This window comes from Pan troglodytes, chromosome 7 (genome assembly GCF_028858775.2).
Source record: "Pan troglodytes isolate AG18354 chromosome 7, NHGRI_mPanTro3-v2.0_pri, whole genome shotgun sequence".
In the NCBI taxonomy this organism is placed as follows: domain Eukaryota; kingdom Metazoa; phylum Chordata; class Mammalia; order Primates; family Hominidae; genus Pan; species Pan troglodytes.
The window spans coordinates 113,187,681-113,211,933 of NC_072405.2; the positions used below are offsets into that span (position 1 = coordinate 113,187,681).

The following is a 24,253-nucleotide window of genomic DNA, read 5'->3' on the forward strand; positions in this document are numbered from 1 at the left end:
CTTTTCTTCTGCTTTGTGATCTCCTTCTAATGCCTCACATTGGAAAACCTAACAGGAAGCCAGCTAGCTGAGAGGTGGACAGATTTCGTTTGCATCATCCCAACCCCAGGATTACAGAGAAGAGCATAGAAAGATATCTTGGAGATCACAGATAAATCGCCAGCACAGACAGCATCATGTCCAGTTAGGAGGCCATGGCAGTAGCCCAGGAGAGAGAAGATGATGGCCCAGACATTTGGTCAGGTATTCTGGGGGTGCATGGGAGGGTGTTTTGGGTGGAAATTAACTTTTTTTTTTTTGAGACAAGGTCTGGCTCTGTCACCCAGACTAGACTGCAGTGGCGTGATCTTGGCTCACTGCAACCTTCGCCTGCTGGTTTCAAGTGATCCTCCTGCCTCAGCCTTCTGAATAGCTGGGATTACAGGTGCACATCACCATGCCTGGCTAATTTTTGTATTTTTTTGTAGAGACAGGGTTTCACCATGTTGACCAGGCTGGTGAAACTCCTGAGCTCAAGCAATCCTCCTGCCTTGGCCTCCCAAAGTGCTGGGATTACAGGAGTGAGCCACCACGCCCGGCCTGAGATGAACATTTGAATTGGTAGATGGAGTAAAGCAGACTCCCCCTTACCAATACGAATGGATGTTATCCAATCAGCTAAGGTCTGAATAGAACAAAAAGGCTGACCCTCCCACGAGCAAGAGAGAACTCCTCCTGCCTGTCTTCAAGCTGGGACATTGGCTTCTTTTTCTTGTTTTCAGACTGGAACTGAAATGCTGGTTTGTCCTGCGTCTCTAGCCTGCCAGTGTTCAGACTCAAACCACACTTTTGGCTCTCTTGGGTCTCCAGCTTGCTGACTACAGATTTGGGGATTCAACAACCTTCATAATCATGTGGGCCAACTCCTTATAACAAATAAATAAATATAGATATGAACATAGATCCTATTGGTTTTGATTCTCTGGAGAATCCTGACTAATATAAGTGCCTTATGAGACAGGCAGGGCAGGTTTATCTCCAGAAAGAAGCAAATACGGCAGTTTGGAAGCCTCCATAAGAGGACAAAAATGAAAATGTAGGACTTCACTCATTCCTTTGCGTCATCATCTGTTTAAACCACATTTTCCTCTGTTTATGTAACTCTCAATAGTGACAGGGTTTCCCATGCTCTTTTTTCTGCTTCTTTCCACAACAGCATCTACCCACTCACCCGGGTAAGACCTTGAAATGCCCTTTCTTTTCTCCCCCATCTAAGTTGTTGCCAAACTTCCAAAATAGCTCTTTAATCTGTTCTTTTCCATATTTCCCCACAATTTGGGCCTTACTCTTTTCTTCCCTGCAGTACACTCATAGTGCGTGATTACACATTTGTGGGACTGTTCATTAAGTTGGTCTCCCACACCAGACTTGAGGTTCCAAAACCTCACTATTGTGACTCCAGCTCTTGTCACACACAGAGGTCTCAAAAAGTCTGTTGTTGAATTAACCAGACTGCCTATCTCTAGTCTCTTACTCCCTCTAATCATACTGCCCAAGAGTGACTTTTAATATGCAAATCTGAACTTTCCATTTCTCTGCCTGAGAGCTCCCTTCAGTCCAGCAGAGGTGGTGAGCTGGAGGCCCTTGACTGCATCTAAAGGTGTTTTGTTTAGCCCCCTCAGTGGTTTTGTTTTTTGTTGTTGTTGTTGTTGTTGTTTTTGGAATAATTGCCAACTTAAAAAATCTGGGCCTGTCTTATAAATATTGGGAATTCCAGCTTTTCTTGACGATTTCGAAGATTTGCTAACCCTGGGTCTGTACCCTTCCATGGCAACAACTGGCAGAAGCTGGTTGACAGTTACTTCCTTTAGTTGGGAATAGACTCAGTTTGACAGATTTGCTTCAATCCCAGCAGGGCCTTCTTCATTCCCTTACTTATCCTTCAGTCCTGAACTCCAGGGTCATGGGAATCAAGTTTACATGTCTGATCATGGCTGCTAGGGCCTTCCATCATCTCATCCTGCTTACAGTGCCTCCTGGGCTCTAGAGCCATGTAGATTATTTACAGGAGACAGTGCTTCTTCTCACCTCTGTGCTTTGGTCCTGAAAAGTCTAGGATGCCCTTCTGATGAATGGCCACACCTCATAATCCCCCTGGGGACTCCTCTTAAGCCTACAGGACTTAGCTTGGTTCATAGCCTCTGGGAAGATTTCCTCCTTGGCAGTAGTCATGCTCTTCTTTTTTTTTTTTTTTTTTTTTTTTGAGAAAGGGTCTCACTATGTTGCTCAGGCTGGAGTGCAGTGGCACAATCATAGCTCGTTGCAGCCTCCAACTCCTGGGCTCAAGCAATCCTCCCATCTCAGCCTCCTGAGTAGCTGGGACCATAGGTATGCACCATTACACCCGGCTAATTTTTAAAAAATTTTTTAGAGACACAGTCTTGCTAGGTTGCCTAGTCTGGTCTTAAAGTCATAGCCTTAAGCAATCCACCTCCCTCAGCCTCCCAAATTGCTAGGATTATAGGCATGAGCCACCGTGCCCAGCCATTCCTCTTCCTAATGTACTATTCACTTTGTTTTGGAATTACTTGTAACCATATGACCCCCTTCACCAGATTAAAGTACCAATAAAATCACATTCTTTTTGAGTGTTAAATAAATTGGTAACAGCCTCCTTTCACCAATTTGTGGAAACTCTAGTGGCTCACATTAGAGAACTAGAACTGGAAATTCTCACCAGTTTCCAGTAGGCCCCTGTTTTCCACTGTGGTTGATTCTGTTACTACTCTACAGTGCTGGTATTAAAAGTTGGTTTTGTAGTCCAGTATGTGCTTGTCTGCTGCTGCTGAGATGACAGTCTTTCAAGTTAATATTCCTCACCGGCCAAGAGGTCCTCGGGGGGAAGGTGATCCCATGCCCTCAGTGTTGTCTTGTTAGAAATCTTTCCCTCTTTGGCTCTTTAACTTACAATCTTATGATCATTCTTTTCCCCAAAGCCCACTTTCACACCAGGATGACTGGGACGTGAGGGGCTTCCCAGGGACTTCTCCTTTGCTCCTAGTGAGTTCTTCTCTAGAGCCTTTTTCTCTTTTCTCACCAGGGGACCTCAGTTGGGACTGCCCCATTTATCAGAGGAGTTATATAAACCTCAAAAGGGAGAGGGTTCCAGGTCTCCATTCCTCCCCTCCCAGGAAGCTTCTTGTCCTCTATGCAAAATTATCCACATTCTCCCCAACAGACCAGCTCTGTACACTGGGACCAGGTTTTCTCACACTGCAAATACTCTGTCCCCTCTTTCTCCCAGGTAATGGGTGCCTCCTTCTCTATATTTATACAATGTAGAGAAGCCATCCTGGTGATTCTTCTCCAAAGACTTCTTCCAAGGTAACTAGTGTTTTCTATTTGGAAAGTAGGCTCTGGCAACTGTGAATAGGACAGCTTTTCCTAATAATAATTTTCTAAGCTGCATCTTGTCTTAGGTGGGGTTCCCTGTAAAATGGACTCAGAGATGGAGATTTATATGCAGACGGGATGTTTTGGAGTGTGTTCTCAGGAACAACACCTATAAGGGAGTGAGAGAAGCAGAACTGGGTAAAGGAAGAGTTGAACTATGGTGCAGTTGCAGCAGAGGCCTCAGCTGACTGGGTAACCTTTCAGTGTTTACTCCAGTTGAGACAAGGAGACTGGCCTTGGTACTCCCTCAATGGCCAGTCATTGGCCAGTCATTGGATGCAGACTGCCCCAATTCCAGGAAGGGGCATTAACCTTGGGGAAGACAGCTCCCTTCAGCCAAGGGCAATTCCTGGGGATGGACTCATCTGAGTCTTTAATGGGCAACTCTGCATAGGGAGGAAGAGTGTCTCCATCTTGAAGTGGTGATCTGGGCAGTGCACCACAGTGTCCACTATAGACCTATCTAGATATAATCTGTTCATAGCTCTGTCTCCTCCACTGTACTCTAAGCACCTTGCTATGGACTGAATGTTTGTATCCTCCCAAAATTCTTATATTGTAGTCCTAATCTCCGGTGTGATGGTATTTGGAGGTGGGGCCTTTGGGAGGTAATTAGGTCATGAGGGTTGTATTAGCCCATTTTCACTCTGCTATAAAGAATTACCTGAGACTGGATAATTTATTTTATTTATTTTTAATAAATAAATGAAATAAAATTTTATTTTCCCTCTATTGCCCAGGCTGGAGTGCAGTGGTATAATCTCGGCTCATTCCAACCTCCGCCTCCCAGGCTCAAGCAATTCTCATGCCTCAGCCTCCCGAGTAGCTGGGATTACAGGTGTGCACCACCATGCCTGGCTAATTTTTTGTGTTTTTAGTAGAGATGGGGTTTCACCATGTTGGCCAGGCTGGTCTTGAACTCCTGGCCTCAAGTTGATTTGCCCACCTCCACCTCCCAGAGTGCTGGGATTACAGGTGTGAGCCACCACCCCCGGCTGAGACTGGGTAATTTATAAAGGAAAGAGGTTTAATTGACTCACAGTTCTGCATGGCTGGGGAGGCATCAGGAAACTTACAATCATGGCAGAAGGAGAAGTAGGCACCTTCTTCACAAGGCAGCAGGAGAGAGAGCTTGCGTGTGAAGTGGGAGGAGCCCCTTATAAAACCATCAGATCTCATGAGAACTCACTCACTGTCACGAGAACAGCATGGGGGAAACCGTCCCCATTATCCAATCACTTCCCTTTCTCGACACGTGGAGATTACAGGTCTCTCCCTTGACATGTGGGGATTTCAATTCGAGATGAGATTTGGGTAGGGACACAGGACCAAACCATATCAAGTGTGGTATCCCCATGATGGGATCAGACACTGAATTTGCCATGATCTCATCCTGCCAGCACCTGGATCTTAGACTTTAGGAAGTGAGAAATGAATGTCTATTGTTTAAAACACCAAATCCATGGTATTTCATTATAGCAGCCTGAGCAAACTAAGACACATCATGAGGGCAGAAGCTAGGAATGTCCAACAGAGTGCCTGGAATAGAGTATCCACTCAGTTGGTAGACAAGAGATGAATGAATAAATGCATGTATGAAAGAGTAAATATAAGCCCAACAACACTGTCATTATTATCGTTTGCATTTATGCAGAGCTTTATATATGCAAATTACTCTGCTAAAATATGTTATAAATATGTAAGTGCTCTAAGCAATAATTCTTAATAAAACCTGCCATCAAAATGAATTAATATTTAGTAGGCACAAACTAGGAGCACGAACCCTGTATTAGTCAACTCTCCAAGAATGCATTTCTCTTCATAATAGAACTATTTGGAGGTTTCAGAGCCGGCATCCTAACTCATCTCTTAAATTGCTTTTTATGCCCCCTACATTGTTAAATAAATCTCCTTTCCTTGTGCCCAAATCCTGTTTTTGTGATATAGTGTTTCCAAAGTCTACAGAGCATTTTATTCTGCTACCAAACTGTTTGATCTTACCTCTTTTTGCATCTCTTCTGATGTTTGTAATTTTCTTGCTGGTAGTCCGATTTCTCATGGACACTTATAGTTTTGACTATTCAGAAGAGCAGCTCCCTTCTGAGAAAGGCTCCATCAAAACCCCATGTGACCCTAGTATGTGGGGAAGGTGACATCATAGAACCTCACCCCCAGGACCACAGTGATTGGCCCATGGTTGAGCACATGACCCAAGCTGGACCAATCATGGTTCTTCCCTCCAAAAGGTTTTACTTGGGAAAAACAGGAAAATAAGTTGAGAAAGAAGAGGGCTTTTTTCCCCCCTCTGTGAAGTTGCTTGCTTGGCTGGAAGTCCAGAGCTATCAGAGGCCATCCCTTACCCTGTGAAGGAGCCATCTTGCAATAGAAGAAGCAGCCCACCCAAGGAGAGAAACTGGGTGAGAAGTGGGAGGGTCCTGAGAGCTTTCAAATTCCTGATTTCAGGAGCTGAAATCTCAGAGATTCTCTGTTCCCTGACCTCCCAAGGCTCAGCTGTCAAATTCACCCTTCATTCTGGAAGCCACCTCAGCCTGCTGCCAAAAATCTCCCTTTTGAGCTGGGTGCAATGGTTCATGCCTGTAATCCCAGCTACATGGGAGACCAAGGTGGGAGGATCTCTTGAACTCAGGGGTTTGAGACCAGCCTGGGCAATATAGTGAGACCTCGATCTCAAAAAATAAAACCAAAAATTCCCTTTTAGCTTAAGTTTAAACTAATGTTTAAGTTGTGTTTCTGTTATTTCTTATCCAGAGAATCCTCCTGTACACCCCCCTCAACTCCACATACATTTGCTAGGATCACTGTAGAATTCATTGGATTTAAGCAGCAATCTGAATACTAAACATGTAAACTTTAAATCATTGAAGCAGGCAACTCTCCATGAGGTGATAAAAGATAGGGTTGAAGATTTTCAGCTCAAGAGCCTTGGGTTCAAATTCTGCCTTCATCACCGACTAGCTAAGCGACCTGCCTTAGCTTCTCATTTGTACAATTTGCAAAATGCTAAGAGGATCATTGTGCACATTTAATGGGATTATATCTTATATCTTTTCTTTTTTTTTGAGACAGAGTTTCGCTCTTGTTGCCCAGGCTGGAGGGCAGTGGTGCAATCTCAGCTCACTGCAACCTCCACCTCCCAGATTCAAGTGATTCTCCTGCCTCAGCCTCCCGAGTAGCTGAGATTACAGGCACGCACCACCACATCCAGCTAATTTTTGTATTTTTAGTAGAGATGGGGTTTCACCATATTGGCCATCCTGGTCTCGAATTCCTGATCTCATGATCCACCCGCCTTGGCCTCCCAAAGTGCTAGGATTACAGGGGTGAGCCACCACGCCTGGCCGGAATTATATCTTTGAAGTCACAGGACAGCACCTGGCACATAGCAAGAACTAATAAATGTAGCTATAATGACCACTACTTTCCTCTCTTGTCATTGGTGTCTCCCATGGCACAATCACCCCATGGGATTCAATGCACATTAATTTACTTAAGAGCCTCAAATTTCTTCATTTTTACTTTTGGATTGTTAAATAAATATTAATTTCTGAATTGAATGGGCTTTCCCTTGGACCACATTCTACTTCTTCTTTTTGCAAATGATTCCATCCTGATTGTTGCTCCTTCCCAATTTCTTATTAGTTATTTTTCATAATACTTTCTATTCCTATCCCCCAACACCATTTTCTTCCTTCCTTAGGAAATGCTTCTTCTTATGCCCATACTCTGGAACTTTCCTACGACAAGGAGCAATTTGCTGTATGTTTATTTTCTTTGGAATCATCTCTCCTTCATGGAAGCAGGGTTATTTATCAACCTGTGATGGAGCTCTTCCTGGTTTGGTTAGGGCATGCTGCATACTGCTCCTGTAATAATGCTTTCTTTGGCCAGGACACAAACCACTGTCAAAAAAGGTCTTCCTGAGTTCTGAAGGTCAAGCAATTAGAATTTTCTCAGGCTTGTAGAAGAGTGGAATTCTGGAAACCAGTCTTTGCCTCAGGGGAGCATCTGTTGGAAGTTCTTAGGTAAGTACTGGACTTAAAATTGGTGAAGTGTAGGTGAAGTTCTCGCTCTGCTACTTCCTGCCAGGTAGCTGCCAGGCTAGTCACCTTACCTCTCTGAGCCTCAATATCCTCATCTATCACATGGGTGTACAGTAGCATTATTCTGATGTTGTGTTGTAAGATCTCAGAAGAAGATACCCAAAAGGAAGGCCTCAGAAGCAAAAGTTTTTCTCTGACCTTATCCTGTTCTGTCCTTGGCACCTCATTCTGCCACTAGGCTAGCCACAGAAACTAGAGTCTCTGGCTAGGCATGGTGGCTCATGCATGCACTTTGGGAGGCCAAGGCTGATGGGTCACTTGAGGTCAGGAGCTTGAAAGCAGCCTGGCCAACATGGTGAAACCCCGTCTCTACTAAAAATGAAAAAATTAGCTGGGCATGGTGGCACATGCCTGTAATCCCAGCTACTCAGGAGCCTGAGGCACGAGAATCACTTGAACCAGGGAGGTGGATGTTGCAGTGAGCCGAGATCATGCCACTACACTCTACCCTGGGCAACAGACTAACAGACTGAGACTTGTCAAAAAAAAAAAAAGAAAGAAAAGAAGGAAGGAAGGAAAGAAGGAAGGGAGGGAGGGAAAGAGAAAAGAAAGAAAAGAGAGAAAGAGAAAGAAGAAAGAAAGAAAGAAAGAGAAAAAGAAAGAAAGAAAGAAAGAAAAAGTTAGAAGCTCTCATCTCCAAGAGAGATCATAGAAACCAGAACCCCTTTTCTCCCAAAGCCCACCATAAAACCTAAAAATATTACTCTAACCTTACCTCTCTACCCTCACCAGCCTTTTTGTGTAAAAACTGGCCTTAAAGAAGTTATCTGACCTGTCTTATTTAATTGTAGGTTATTGGATCCTCATTCCAGAGAGGGCCCTGCTCCATACCCAGAAGGAAGGAATGCTGCACAGAGAGGCCAATAAGAATCTAGACAGGGCTGGCTCAGTTTCCCCAGCCTGTGAGCATTAGATCACCCCTTTTTGTCCAATCACTTTTCTACACAGCTGTCCATACTTCGAACCTGATCATAAAAATGGGCAGCGTCTTCTGTATCTTTGGATCTTCATTCTGAAGTCTCCCATGTCACATACAACTCTGATCAAATACATTTGTATGCCTTTTCTCCTATCAATTTGCCTCTTGTCAGTGATTTTCAGTGACTCTTTAAAGGGCAGAGGGGAATTTCTTCCCCTGGTCCCTACAGTGTGAAAATTAAACTGAAACAATATGATAGTTTGTGAATTGTAAAGTACTACAAAAATGGGAGTTGCTACTAATGCAAACTTTAATAGGAAACCAGTGACAGACATAAAGCAGGAAATAGTTCTTCTTAGTTTGGATCACATAGTGTCATGTGCAGACACACAAGACTAATTCAGGATACTTTGGTGGAGAGCCACATTGAGGATTTTCATAAGTAAAGCAGACAAATGGAGCTAGTTATTCATGGCCACAGTCCCTCTTAATAGTTCCAGAGAATAGGCTCATCAAAGAATAATTTTATGCTGGGCGCAGTGGCTCACACCTGTAATCCTAGCACTTCAGGAGGCTGAGGTGGGTGGATTGCCTGAGTTCAGGAGTTCGAGAACACCCTGGGCCACATGGTGAAACCCTGTCTCTATTAAAATACAAAAAATTAGCCGGGCTTAGTGGCGTGTGCCTGTAGTCCCAGCTACTCGGGAGGCTGAGGCAGGAGAACTGCTTGAACCTAGGAGGCAGAGACTGCAGTGAGCTGAGATCACGCCATTGTACTCCAGCCTGGGCAACAAGAGCAAAACTCCATCTCAAAAAAAAAAAACAATTAATTTTAATTTGTGAATCTCAGTAGGAAAAGGTTTCAGAAGTAGAGTTAAATGACCTACGTAGCCTCTTAAATGGGCCTTCCCTTCTTCTGCCTTCACTGCCATCTTTCCTGGATCCCCTGTCCTCACGAAGTCGGGTCTGCATGGGTCATCAGGAACTCTCTTGCCCCATCTGGCTCTTATGATACAGAATTTTCTAGTGCTCACAGCCAGCCCTACAACTTTTTCTCAAAGTTCAGTTGCTGCTAGGCTCAGATTTTCCCCACCTGAAAAACAGGGGTAGTGAAGTCCTTAACACACGTCTAAACAGAACATTTTGGAAACACAGAAAGATGACTAATACTGCCTGGGAGAGGGGAAGACTTCACAAGGAAGCTAATTTTAGAGCTAAGTCCTAAAAGTGAAGGAGGTGTTGCCAGCAGGTAAAGGGTTGGAAGGAACCCTGCTCCCTGTCCCCCAGTAGAGGTAACAGCCTGTGCCTTGGACAAAGGCCTCAAAGAGCTTGCTGTGCTCATGAAACAGCAGGTAATGGTCCTGCTGGAGTGAGGGCTACGTGGGGGTTGGGGGAGGGGCCTGGTAGTGCTGAAGCAGAAGGGGTTCGGGGGAAAGGGTCCCCTGGAGTCTGGCCATGTGAGCCTGCGACCCCAACCACCTCCTACCCACCATTTCTCCCACAGCTGCAAAGAGGCATCACTTTTTTGTCCCAAATGGAAGGTAATTTTGTTAGATGCATTTTTCAGCCAACCTTTGATAAGAGTTAAAAATAACTTCCAAGGTGAACCCCCTGATCAGTCTCCTCTTTTATCTCCTCCTTTTCTTTAAACCTCGGCATCTATTATGAGCCCTCCCCCATCTTCCTCCCTGGGGACAGAGGGCCTCTCATGCAAATAAGACTCTGGTGGCCAGCTGTGACAGCCCAGAGTCACCAAGGTCAGTATTCCGATCAGGGTTTCAATTCTCCAATACTGTGTGTCGGTGGTAATCTGGAACCAGTTACTTCATTTCTCCTGCCTCAGTTTCCACATTGATTAAAGGTCTGTTAGGGATAAATTAGATGATGTATAGGCTTCTCTGTTCCTAAATCCTGGTTCTTTTTTTTTGAGATGGAGTCTCACTCTGTCGTTCAGGCTGGAGGCAGTGATGTGATCTCGGCTCACTGCAACCTCGGCCCCCCAGGTTCAAGCAATTCTCCTTCCTCAGCCTCCTGAGTATCTGGGATTACAGGTGTACACCACCATGCCTGGCTAATTTTTGTGTTTTTAGTACAGATGGGGTTTCACCATCTTGGCCAGGCTGGTTTTGAACTCCTGACCTCAAGTGATCCGCCCACCTTAGCCTCCCAAAGTGCTGGAATTACAGGCATGAGCCACCATGCAATGCCTGCTTCTTTCATGCCTCAAGACCTTTGCCCTTTCCATTCCCTCTGTCAGAAATACTCTTCTCCTGGCTTTTCATGTATCTGGCTCCTTCTTGGCTGAAATATCCCCTTTTTGGGTTGCCTTTCCTGTCTAATGTAGTTTCCTCCATCGTTCTCTATCACAACACTCCTTTCCTCTTAGACGAATTGCAGCTTATCATTATCTATTTGAGGACTTGCTGTCGTATATCAGGCTTTCTAAGAATGGATCCTGAGATGAGGATACATGGGCAAGTGATTTATTAAGGAGGAGCAGCCAGTAAGGGAGTGGGGGAGCAGGACAGGGGTAGGCAAGGAGGAAAGTGAGGGTGGGATTTGAGGCAGAGTCTCAGCTTAAACCTGATCCCACAGGGGAGCTCTGCAGTATAAATTCTGCCTTGGAGTTTATCCCAACTTGAAGCAAATAAACTGTGTTTTTATTCCTGTAGCAGTCAGTCAGTGGCTAAGGGCCACTGGGGTAGGGTTTAGAGTGGGATAGACTCCCATGCACTTCCATCTTCCTCCAGCTGCCCAAGAACATGTCTCTGGAAAGTTGCAGGTGCAGCCATCGCAGAAAACACACACAGGAGCTGGGGGAGAGGCAGAGAAACAGTGTAGGATCCGGTCAACAGGACCAGGACAGCACTGGCTACACTGGCTTATTGATTACATCCCACAATAGAAAGTAAGCTCCCCAGGGCAGATACCTTATCTTCCTGTTTACTGATATATCCCTAATGCCATTTGCATAGTACCTGCCCCATAGCTGGCAATCAATTACTTTCTTAAATGAATGAAGGAAGCTCTTAGTGCAGTGTGTGGCATATAGGAAGTGTTCAGTTAATGTTGTTGGAAACATGAGTCTGTATACTTTTTCACCCTTCTCATGCTTCTATCCATAACATAGGGATGCTCAGGCATATGGCCTCAGAAACATGGGCTATTGAGACAGAGAAAAAGACAACTCTGGAAGGAAAGAGCCTGGACTTACAGAAGACATCTGAACTATTAATCAACAGAAATCTCACGTATAGTTGAAGGCAAGTCATAAGAGTGGGGTGGGAGATGGATAAGTCAATCCTACAGTTAAAAGAGGGGATGTCTAACCACTAGACAATTGTCCAACTCAGGAAGTAACAGCTTCAGGGTCCTAGACAACATAGGATTTGACCTCATGTGGGAGAAGGCAGGATCTTAGGGCCTCAGAGGAAAGGGCTGGGATTCAGGACAAAGATTTGGTCCTGGCAGGGCTGAGGAGTCCTGAACAAAGATAACATGGCAAAAGCCTAGGCCGATGGAGTGGCTAGCCTACAGTGAGCATTAGGCACTAAAGAAAAACTCTTTTGCCCTTCTCATACAACACTTCTGATACCAAATGTGTGGAGTTTTTCCACACAAGCAATTCTCCAATTCACTGCTGTCACCAACTGGGTGTCCAACAATCCAATCCAATCCCATCCCATCCCATCCCATCCCATCCCATCCCATCCCATCCCATCCCATCCCATCCCGTCCCGTCCCATCCCATCCAATCCCATCCAGACACTATCTACCTGGAGTTAGTGTCAGATCCCAGAAGGTAAAGGGCTCAATCCCACAAGACTGCCCTACTTCAGATGCCCAAATCAAAAGTCTGGGCCACCTGTACTTACTTCTTTTTTTTTTTTTTTTTTGAGATGGAGTCTCCCTCTATCGCCCAGGCTGGAGTTAAGTAGCACAATCTTGGCTCACTGCAACTTCCATCTCCCAGGTTCAAGCCTCAGCCTCCTGAGTAGCTGGGACTACAGGTGTGTGCCACCACACCCAGCTAATTTTTTGTTATTTTTTAGTAGAGACAGGGTTTTACTCTATGTTGGTCAGGCTGGTCTCAAACTCCTGACCTCAGGTTGGCCACCTGTACTTCTAACCAACTAGCTTACAAATTGGGGGCTCCCATGCCTCCCTCCTCAGGTTTGACAATTTGCTAGAATGGCTCACAGAACTCAGGAAGGCACTTTACTTACATTTACTGGTTTATTATAAAGGCTACCAATCAGGAACAGTCAATGGAAGGGATGCACAGGGCAAGACATGGGATGGGGAGGGGACGGGTATTCAGAGCTCCCATGGCCTTCCAGGCACACCATCCTCCCTGCACCTCAATGTGTTCACCAAGCTGGAAGCTCATCACATCTCATGCAGAACTTTTGTAGAGCTCTATCTCCAGCCCCTCTACTCCTTCCAGGAGGTCAGAGGGTAGGGTTGAAAATGACAACCCTCCCTTGGCCAGGCGCTGTGGCTCACGCCTGTAATGCCAGCACTTTGGGAGGCCGAGGAGGGGGAATCACAAGGTCAGAAGTTCGAGACCAGCCTGACCAACATGGTGAAACCCATCTCTACTAAAAATACAAAAAATTAGCTGGGCATAGTGGTGCGTGCCTGTAATCCCAGCTACTCAGGAGGCTGAGGCAGGAGAATCGCTTGAGCCTAAGAGGCAGAGATTGCAGTGAGCAGAGATCATGCCACTGCACTCCAGCCTGGGCGACAGAGTGAGACTCCGTCTCAGAAAAAAAAGAAAATGACAACCCTCCCAACACTTGGTCTTTTTGGTAACCAGCCCCCATCCTGATGCTATCTAGAGGCCCCACCCTAAGTTACCTTGCTAGCATAAACTCAGGTGTTATCAAAAGGAGCTTGTGGCCGGGCACGGTGGCTCACACCTGTAATCCCAGCACTTTGGGAGGCCGAGGCGGGTGGATCACCTGAGGTCAGGGGTTCTAGACCAGCCTGGCCAACATGGTGAAACCCCATCTCTACTAAAAATACAAAAATTAGCTGGGCATGGTGGCAAGTGCCTGTAATCCCAGCTACTCGGGGGGCCAAGGCAGGAGAATTGCTTGAACCCGGGAGGCGGAGGTTGCAATGAGCCAAGATCGTGCCATCGCACTCCAGCCTGGGGAACAAGAGTGAGACTTCATCTCAAAAAAAAAGGAGCTTGTCATGGGTAACAAAAGACATTCCCATCATTCAGGAAATGCCAAAAGTTTTAAAAGCTCTGTGCCAGGCAGTAGGGCAAAGACCAAATATATTTTTATTTATATCACAGACTCCTCAAAGGGTGATAAACAGTGACACTTTTTGGTCACCCAAGCTATTGAGAGTTATATCTCTTAGAATTCTTGGTTGCAAGGTGGGCGATCATCTTATCTCAAAAACTCCCTCAGTCCTGGGCATACCAGGACAGTTGATCACCCTTTTGCAAGGAAGAGAAACTGTCACAGTTTGGATTGCTTGGGAACCAGGCTCTAAAATGGAGAACAGGCCGGGTGTGGTGGCTCATGCCTGTAATCCTAGCACTTTGGGAGGCTGAGGCAGGCAAATCACTTGAGGTCAGGAGTTCTGGACCAACCTGGCCAACATAGTGAGACCCCGTCTCTACTAAAAATACAAATATTAGCCAGGTGTGGTGGCAGGTGCCTGTAATCCCAGCTAGTTGGGAGGCTGAGGCAGGAGAATCGCTTGAACCTGGGAGGTGGAGGTTGCAGTGACCTGAGATGCCGCCACTACACTACAGCCTGGGCGACAGAGTGAGACTCTGTCTCGGGGGAAAAAAAAAGACATAAGAGCTAAGCAGCAGGAATAAAGTCAAACCACAGTCACAATCTGGCTGAGTTGCTGCTGCAGGTACTAGAACCTCTGCTCACCACCCAGTAGACCCTCAGCCTGCTGCTGCCCTATTGAAAAATACCCCTCCCTCCACTATTGCATCAAGAGGCCAAGTCCTGCTGTGAGTATCTGATTGATTGATTTAGCATGACCATCCTCCAGCTTCCGTGGTGGCAGGAAGTGTCCTGCCTCTCATCTAGTCTTCCAAAATGAGAATTCCCCTCAAAGATTAAAAGGGCCTTGTGCTAGGGACAACGTTAGAAACTTGTGATGTCTTTAAAAGCACCTCACTGCACGCTGAATCATGGTCTGATTAATCTTCTTCAACTGGCCTCAAGGAGTGGGATCATGAGACTTGGGAGAGAAAATCATGTGTGATTACAGATCTGATTCTCTTAAATATAGTATAAAAATACCAGTGGGTAACTCCAGGAGCAGGAATGAGTCTAATTATGTAGGTATTTTACCCAAACACAAATGTTACTTTCCAATGCAGAGAAAAGTGACTTTGTCTTGTGGAATTTGATTTCTGTGGTTATAGTGACTAGCATTGCTGTATTTTACATCTGAATCTCTACAGAGAAGGAAGAGTAGGCAGACCACTCCTCCAAATGATAGATGATACCCATCCCACATATAAGAAATGTTCTTAGGTTTGTAGGCTAATATTGTATATCAATAAGAAATATAGATGTTTACTACAATTGTTTAAACAAATTTGAAAACATATCATAGCAAAGGTATATTGGAACTGTTTCACGATAGGTCTCAGTGGGTAGATGTGACATAGTGGAATCACCAGTCTTCATAGATCTTCAGTTCTGTAGGTTCAGAAACTTTTTTTTTTCTCCCTGAGATGAGTCTTGTTCTGTCACCAGGCTGGAGTGCAGTGGTGCAATCTCAGCTCACTGCAACCTCCACCTCCCAGGTTCAAGCAATTCTCCTGCCTCAGCCTCCCAAGTAGCTGGGATTACAGGCACCTGCCACCACACCCGGCTAATTTTTGTATTTTTAGTAGAGATGAGGTTTCACCATGTTGGCCAGGCTGGTCTCGAACTCCTGACCTCGTGATCTGCCTGCCTCTGCCTCCCAAAGTGCTGGAATTACAGGCATGAGCCACTGCTCTCAGCCCAGAAACCTTATTTTTTATCACTTTTCCATCTATTCATCCTTCCATCCATCCATCCTTACATTATCTATGCATCCATCCCACCATCTAGTCAACAAATATTTATTAAGCATCTAATATGTGCTGTGTACTGAGTGTGGGTACTGGGTATACAATGGTGAATAGGAGAGTCATGGCTGTACTTGTATAGCCAATATTCACTGGAGAAACAGACAAAACACAAGTAAACAGACAAATTAATTATAAGTTTCTATCAGCAAAGAAGGAAATAAATAAGAGACTGAAGTAGGAAATAAAGGGTGAGAGAGAAGATACTTGTATTAGTTCTCACACTGCTATAAAGAAATATCTGAAACTGGGTAATTTATAAAGAAAGGAGGTTTAATTGGCTCATGGTTCCACTGGCTGTACAGGAAAAATGGCTTGGGAGGCCTCAGGAAACTTACAACCATGGTGGAAGGCAAAGGGGAGGCAGACATGTCTTACATGGCTGGAGCAGGAGGAAGAGAGTGAGGAGGAGGTGCTACACACTTTTAAATAACCAGTTCTCACAATAATTCACTCACTATCACAAGAACTGCACCAAAGGGAAAATCCCACCCCTCATGACCCAATCACCTCCCAACAGGCCCACCTCCAACTTTGGGGATTACAATTTGACATGAGATTTGGGCAGAGACACAGATCCAAACCATATCAATACTTATTTTAGATAGGATGGTAGAAACTAGTTCTCACTAAATAAAACCAGTTTGTAAACCAATGTGTCTCTCTCCAAGGATAGAGGGGCTTAATTTAAAAAACAAAACGAAACCAAAATCCAGCTTTCAGAAAGGCAAGCCTTCATCATTCTGCATCTTGATAGCCTTATAAACATTTGTGTTACACCTGTCCCATAAAGGCATTTGAATTTTAAATCCTGGACTAGAGTCTTCCAACCAGGCTGCTCCCTTCCTGACTTAGTAAACAGAAGGTTGCTAGATTGGCTGGAAATTAGAACATAAATTGGACATTCCTATAGGATAATATTCTTTAAATTTTGAGTCTCAGTCTACTCATGGATATGAAACCACCCCCAAATTGTTATTTACTATTATTTAAAAAAAATAGAATAGACATATCAGAGTATATGGCACATGGATTGGGTGCTACTACTGCTTTGTGAAAATTTTGCTTGTTTTATTTATATGAGAACATATACTAGGCTGGAATTCAAATCTATTTCTTACTGTGGGACATATAAATTTCTAGAACTCTAATATTTTTTAGAAAAAGAAGATGGAAATATGCAAGAAATATACGAGTGTTATTAAAAGTGCAGCATGTCTATGCATCAGAAATATACATGATTCTGAAAGCCAGAGTGTCATAGAGAGCAAGACATAGAAGTTAAATATACCCATGTTCAAATCCTAGCTCCTTATGAGCTTAGTGGCAAAGTTGGACAAGTTACTAGTAATGATTATAGCTAACATTTATGAACATTTACTCTGTTTCAAGCACTGGGTTGAATGATTTGCAGTATTAAGATATTTAATTCTCAAAATCACCTTTCTGAGTTAGGTATTATCAGGTCCATTTTTTACACGAAGACACTTTGGCCCAGACAGGACAAGAACCTTACCTAAAACCACACTGTTGGGTGTTGAGCTGGGATTGGAACCAGGTAGACTGGCTTTTGCACACACACACTTAACTACTATGCCACACCACTTCTTATACAAAACCTCTCTATGTCGGATTCCTTGTCCATGAAGGAAGACCAGCATTTGCCTCATAGGTTGCTGGTTCTTTCTGCCCCTCTCTTTCCTGCTAGTTGATGACACCCAACTGATCAACAGAATTTGTCCTGAGTTAATGCCCACCTCCACCACACTTCCTGGGCATCACATCTCCATGCCTTTGCTCATGCTTTTCCTTCTACCTGGAATGTTCTCCACATTCCCTCCTTTCCAGCTGCCACCTGCTTTCTCTAGCTAACACCTACTCAAACGTAAAGGTTCAGTTCAGATGTTACTACCTCCATAAAACCCTTGGATTCTCTCATCCCTTTTCCCCTTCCCTGTCTGGCCTGGCACAGGGCCCCATCTGCATGCTACCCTAGCACCAAGGCATATACCTACCACAACATTAGCTACAAGACAGTGAACCCAACTGTTCACCCATCAGTCTCCCCTGAAAGGTACTAATGAAATTCACATCGGCTAGGCCATGTCCTTGTGTCAGTAGCCTAAGCCTTAGCACAAGCAGAACCTGGTACAGAGTAGGAACTCAGTAAGGGCTGGTAAAGTGAATTTAATCAGAGTCACGCATAACCCTGTTTCTTGTGTCTGTAGAATCACCCTAAAATGCTTTAAGCTTCTCTACAGAAAATAACTTCCTGGCTGGGCGCGGTGGCTCACATCCGTAATCCCAGCACTTTGAGAGGCCAACGCAGGCAGATCACCTGAGGTCAGGAGTTTAAGACCAGCCTGACCAACATGGACAAAGTCTGTCTTCTAAAAATACAAAATTAGCTCGGCGTGGTGGTGCATGCCTGTAATCCCAGCTACTCAGGAGGCTGAGGCAGGAGAATTGCTTGAACCTGGGAGGCGGAGGTTGTGGTGAGCCGAGGTTGCACCGTTGCACTCCAGCCTGGGTGACAAGAGAGAAACTCCATCTCAAAAAAAAAAAAAAAAGAAAGAAAGAAAATAACTTCCCTATAAACATAACAAGAAAAAGTCTGTCCCTAATACATGGAATCAAATTTATTCATTCAATGACTTTTTATTGAATAACTACTATGTCGCAAACACTGTTGTAGGCAGTAAAACAAACAAACAAAAAAATCCACGTCCTCAGGGAGCATACATTTTTATAATTGCATGGAGAAGACAGACAAAATAAATAAGCAAACTGTAAACTACACAGTGTATTAGTGTGTATGTGTATATATATGTATATATGTTTGTGTGTGTGTGTGTGTGTGTGTGTGTGTATATATATATACACTTTTTTGTGTGTGTGTGTGACAGAGTCTCACTCTGCTGCCCAGGCTGAAGTGCAGTGGCACGATCTCGGCTCACTGCAACCTCTGCCTCCCAGGTTTAAGCGATTCTCCTGCCTCAGCCCCTCGAGTAGCTGGGACTACAGGTGTGCATCACCACGCCCCGCTAATTTTTGTATTTTTATCAGCGATGGGGTTTCACTGTGTTGGCCAGGCTGGTCTTGAACTCCTGACCTGAAGCGATCTGCCTGCTCCAGCCTACCAAAGTGTTGGCATTACAGGTGTGAGCTACCAAGCTCAGCCTATTGTTTTTTTTTTTTTTTTTTGCCAGTCAAATTTAACATTGTGGGGGTGTTGTATACCAACTTTAGTGACACTAATGTTAATAAGCTGTGATAACCCACCACCATTGGACCAGCCTGTTTTTTTTTTTTTTTTTTGAGACAGGGTCTTGCTATGTTGCTCAGGCTGGAGTGCAGTGGCGCAGTCATAGCTCACTGTAGCCTTGACCTCCTAGGCACAAGCAATCCTCTTGTCTCAGCCTCCTGAGTAACTGGGACTACAGGCACATGCCACAGTGCCAGGCTGATTTTTAATTTTTTTGTAGAGATAGGGTCTTGCTACATTGCCCAGGCTGGTCTTAAAGTCCTGGGTTCAAGCAACCCTCTTGCCTCAGCTTCCCAAGGAACCGGGATCACAGGTATGAGCCACTGCATCTAGCCTGTATTAGTATTTTTGATGGTGTTAAGTGATATAGACAAAAATCAATGAGGGAAAGGGAATAGACTATGCCAGCAATAGGTGGGTCACCATTTAAATAGTACGGTCAGAGAAAGTCTTTCTGAAAAGATGATAGTTGAACAAACACCCCCCCAGAAGTGAAACAGCCACAGTGGGAGCTGGGAGGAAGACCTTCTGAGCAGAAGAACAGCAAGTACAGAAGCCCCAAGTTGAGAGTATGCCCAGCATCCTTACAGAACAGCAAGTGGGCCATTGGGCTGGATAGAAGAGGCTAAAGGTAAAATTAGCTGGGCATGGTTGTGAGCACCTGTAGTCCTAGCTACTCAGGAAACTGAGGCCGGAGGATCACTCGAGCCCAAGATTATGAGGCTGCAGTGAGCTATGATTAACCCACTGAACTTCAGCCTAAGCAACAGAACAAGACACTGTCTCAAAAAAAAAAAAGGTGAGAGTTATAGGTGGCCAGGTTAGAGAGGTAATGGAAATGGAGGCTGAGAGGGGGAGTAAATTGAGGAGGGCCTTGTAGGCCATTAAGGATTTTGGTTTTCAAAATTGAACAGATTAAGAGTTTAGGATAAGGATTAACAATACTTGAGTTTCAAGACAAAACGTTTGGGCATCTAAGTCCTAAAAGGTTATTGCAGTTATTTTTACAAAATCAAACGAGACTCCATTATTTAAAAGACAAGCATAGAAACCTGTCTAGTTTCAATATTAAATATATTAAAGGAGACCTAAGCACATTTTTTTTCTAGAAACATACCCTACATGTATTTCTCTGCTACACTTAATAAACTATCAAGCCTGGCTGTATCCGCATATCAAACAGTGGCAAGTGTTCATCTAGCCAGGATGCTTGGCATGACATGAAGTGAATTAAATACACACAGTCCCCGGCCCTCTCCCTTCCCCTTCCCAATTTAAATTCCAACAGAAAATTCTGATAGGAATCTTGTAGTGACTAAACTGGAAGCACAGCAGTAGTACCTGAACACCACAGGGTGCTCCTGCTTAAGCTTCCAGTTTCTTCTCAATGCCAATGAACTCTGCTAATCATGCACTTCTAGGGTTTCTATCAGTTGGCCACCTTTCTATCCCCTCAAACCTGAATCAGTCATTAAAACCACGCTTGGGCCAGGTGCAGTGGCTCACGCTTATAATCCCAGCACTTTTGGATGCCAAAGTGCTGAGTGGATCACTTGATCCCAGGAGCTCGAGACCAGCCTGGGCAATGTAGTGAGACTTCATCTCTATTTTTATAAAGAAGTTAAAATATATATTTTTTAAAAAACCAGGCTTGGGCTTGGTGCAGTGGCTCTGGCCTGTAATCCCAACATTTTGGGAGGCCAAGGCAGGAGGATCACTTGAGCCCAGGAGTTCAAGACCAGCTTGGGCAACATAGAGGGACTCTGTCTCTTAAAAATAAAATAAATAAAAATTTTAAAATTAACAAGGTGGCACATACCAGTGGTCCTAGCTACTTAGGAGGCTGAGGCAAGAGGATTGCTTGAGTCTGGGAGGTCGAGGCTGCAGTAAGCCATGATTGTGTTATTGCCCTCCAGCCTGAGCAACAGAGCAAGACTCTGTCTCAAAACACAAAGCAAAAGAAAACAAAAACAGGCTTGTATTCGGCCTCCAGGCAAGAAAACCTACTCATCCCTTATCCCACCATTCTCTGGTTTTCGAGTTGCTGTAGAAGTCATCTCTGCTCTTCATCAAGCATCACGTACTTTTACTCTTGCCTTCTGTTCTTCTCTACATGTACTCTGTTCTTGAAGAATCCATCAATTCCTTCTGCTTTTTATAGATAACTCCAAAATCTATACCCTTATCTTGTGTGAGCCAATCCTTCCTTTCCAATGTTCTGATAAACATTTCTGAGTAGATATGGGCTATTAAACTTCGCATTTACTAGTGCTCTTTCTGTTCCTATATTCTATGTATCATGTTCTTCCATTCAACAAAGTTTCAGAAAAGAAATACCGTTTCTTCCTCCCTTCCCTCATATTTCATCAGTCACTAAATTCTAACATGAAGTTACCACTTTTTATTTTCATGGCCCCCACACTCCCTCAGACCCTTATCCCCTTATGCTTGGAGTAACTCAGCGGCCCCCAGTCTCTCCTTCAACCCAGTTGGAGAAACCAGGCTAAAACGTCCCTTTGTTTTGTCACCATCTTTTAAGGAGTACTAAATTAAGACATACCTCATTTTGGATAACCCCACACATTGATCGGATCCTCAAGAGACAAAAGACAATCCAAGTTACCCAAGCCGTTTACTCCCTATTAAATGCTAGGGTTAGAACACCTCGCCTGGCCTCTGATCCTTTTCTTTCTTTCCCTGGAGCAAAAAGTTGATGAAATTTAATTACAAACTTTGCCTGATACAGTTATGACCTCCACACTTAAAATTCCATTATGAACGTCCTGTACAGAATTTCAAATAATTTATATAAATACTCCACCCTAAAGGAAGACTGTACATCATGACTTCCTTCTAATGAGTACAATGTAGAAAGGAGAGGAAAGTAACTGTACAGTGAAGAAACTTGACAAACACTACTTCAGCCAGGTGATCAATATCAACAGTCAGAAATCATGTTGATGGTATGTACCCTTGATATGATGTGATAAAGATGGTGATTTGCCTCTGTGACCTTCCTCCCAAAAATCCATATCCCCAGTATATATGTAAGAATAACATCAAACAAGTTCCAATAGAGGAGTGTCTTACAACCTACCTGACCAGAACTCCTCAAAATTGTCAAGGTCATCAAAAATAAGAAAAGACTGAGAAACTGCCACAGAGGAGCCTGAGGACACATGATGATTAAATGTGAGATCCAGGATGGGATCCTGGAACAGAAAAAAGAAATTGGGTAAAACTAAGGAAATCTGAATAAACTAGGACATACATTAATAATATATATGTATTTCTTTTTTTCTCAGACAGGGTCTTACTCTGTCGCCTAGGCTAGAGTGCAGTGGAGCAATCTTGGCTCACTGCAACCACCACCTCCCAGGCAAGCGATCCTCCCACCTCAGCCTCCCGAGTAGCTGGGACTACAGGCATGTAGCCACTACACCCAGCTAATTTTTGTATTTTTAGTAGAGACGGGGCTTTGCCATGTTGGCAAGGCTGGTCTTGAACTCCTGACCTCAGGTGATCCACCTGCCTCAGCCTCCCAAATTGCTGGGATTACAGGCATGAGCCACCGTGCCCAGCCTCATTTTTTTTTTTTAAGACCAAGTCTTGCTGTGACGTCCAGGCTGGAGTACAACGGCATGATCTTGCCTCACTGCAACCTCCTCTTCCTGGGTTCAAGTGATTCTCCTGCTTCAGCCTCCCGAGTAGCTAGGAAAGACTACAGGCATGCACCACCACACCTGGCTAATTTTTGTATATTTAGGAGAGACAGGGTTTCACCATGTTGGCCAGGCTGGTCTCGAACTCCTGACCTCAAGTGATCTGCCCACCTCGTCCTCCCAAAGTGCTGGGATTACAGGTGTGAGCCACCATGCCCGGCCTCATTTTGGTTTTAATTACACTTCCCTGATGATTAGTGATGTTGAGTGTTTTTTTCATATACCTGTTGGCCATTTGTATGTCTTCTTTTGAGAAATCTCTTTTCAGGTCCTCTGTTCATTTTTAATCAGGTTGTGTTCATGCATTTGAGTTGTTCGAGTTCCTTATATATTTAAGAGATGTTATTAATCTCTTAATATGTACTTAATTAATTATAAAAATTACAAGTTATGGCCAGCCGCAGTGGCTCATGTCTGTAACCTCAGCCCTTTGAGAGGCCGAAGTGGGCGGATCACCTGCGGTCAGGAGTTTGAGACCAGCCTGGCAAACATGGTGAAACCCCATCTCTGCTAATAATACAGCTTTCTCTTTTCACATTCCCATTTCTTGGAGACAGTTTTTGAGGAGCATGTACAAAGAAATCTTCTGTTGGTTAACGGCCTTGAAATTGTGCGTGGATTAACAATTAGTCTGAGTCCAGAGATGGAGGAAATGCTCTCCTGATTGGCTAGCGTTGCACTCCAGGAATTAACTAGAAGAGATAGACTGTCCCTCCAGGTGGACAAGGAATGCTCTGGAATCTGTCAGCCTGAGTCTTTTGAAACCCCTTTTGGGTAAAACTGAAAAGGGAGACACACAACCAGATACTATGCTGACATTTTATCCCTAACTTCACCATTTTTTTTTTTTTTTGAGACGGAGTTTCACTCTGTCACCCAGGCTGGAGTGTAGTAGTGTGATCTCAGCTCACTACAACCTCTGCCTCCAACCTCTGCCTTTTGGGTTCAAGTGATTCTCCTGCCTCAGCCTCCCAAGTAGCTTGGATTACAGGTGTGCGCCACCACACCTGGCTAATTTTTGTATTTTTAGTAGAGACAGGGTTTTGCTATGTTGGCCAGGCTGGTCTTGAACTCCTGACCTCTAGAGATCTGCTCACCTTGGCCTCCCAAAGTGCTGGGATTACAGCTGTGAGCCACTGCACCCAGCCACTTCTCCATCTTTTGCTATAAGATTAAGAATGTCTTCACCTATTTCAGTTAGGATGAAAGATTAAAAATACACTTTACTTTTAAATACTTTTGTCTGCCTGTTACCGGCAGATTGCCAAGTGTTTATCACCCTAAACCTATCTAAGATTTTATATAAGATTAGGAAGATCCCAATAATAAATATAAGATTTATATTGATATATTATGTAATATATTACATAATATATAAGATTGATTATATTCAATCTTATATTGAATACAAATATGCATGAACCTTAAATATGTTAAAATGAGGGGCTGGGCACAGTGGCTCATGGCTGTAATACCAGCACTTTGGAAGGTTGAGGGGGGTGGATCACAAGATCAGGAGCTCAAGACCAGCCTGGCCAACATAGTGAAACCCTGTCTCTACTAAAACTACAAAAATTAGCCAGACATAGTGGTGCACGCCTGTAGTCCCAGCTACTCGGGAGGCTGAGGCAGGAGAATTGCTTGAACCCGGGAGGCGGAGGTTGTGGTGAGCCAAGATTGTGCCACTGC

At 44.3% G+C, this 24,253-nt stretch overlaps 1 long non-coding RNA gene across 1 annotated transcript in view; it reads left to right on the plus strand.

The window, feature by feature from the left end:
• Positions 1 to 7,485: 7,485 nt before the first annotated feature.
• The window catches only part of LOC134810689 (uncharacterized), a 62,603-nt gene continuing 45,835 nt past the window's right edge, over positions 7,486 to 24,253 (plus strand). The window contains exons 1-2 of the long non-coding RNA XR_010159321.1: positions 7,486 to 10,229; positions 11,603 to 11,735. This is a non-coding gene — a long non-coding RNA (uncharacterized LOC134810689). The remainder of the gene's footprint in view (positions 10,230 to 11,602; positions 11,736 to 24,253) is intronic.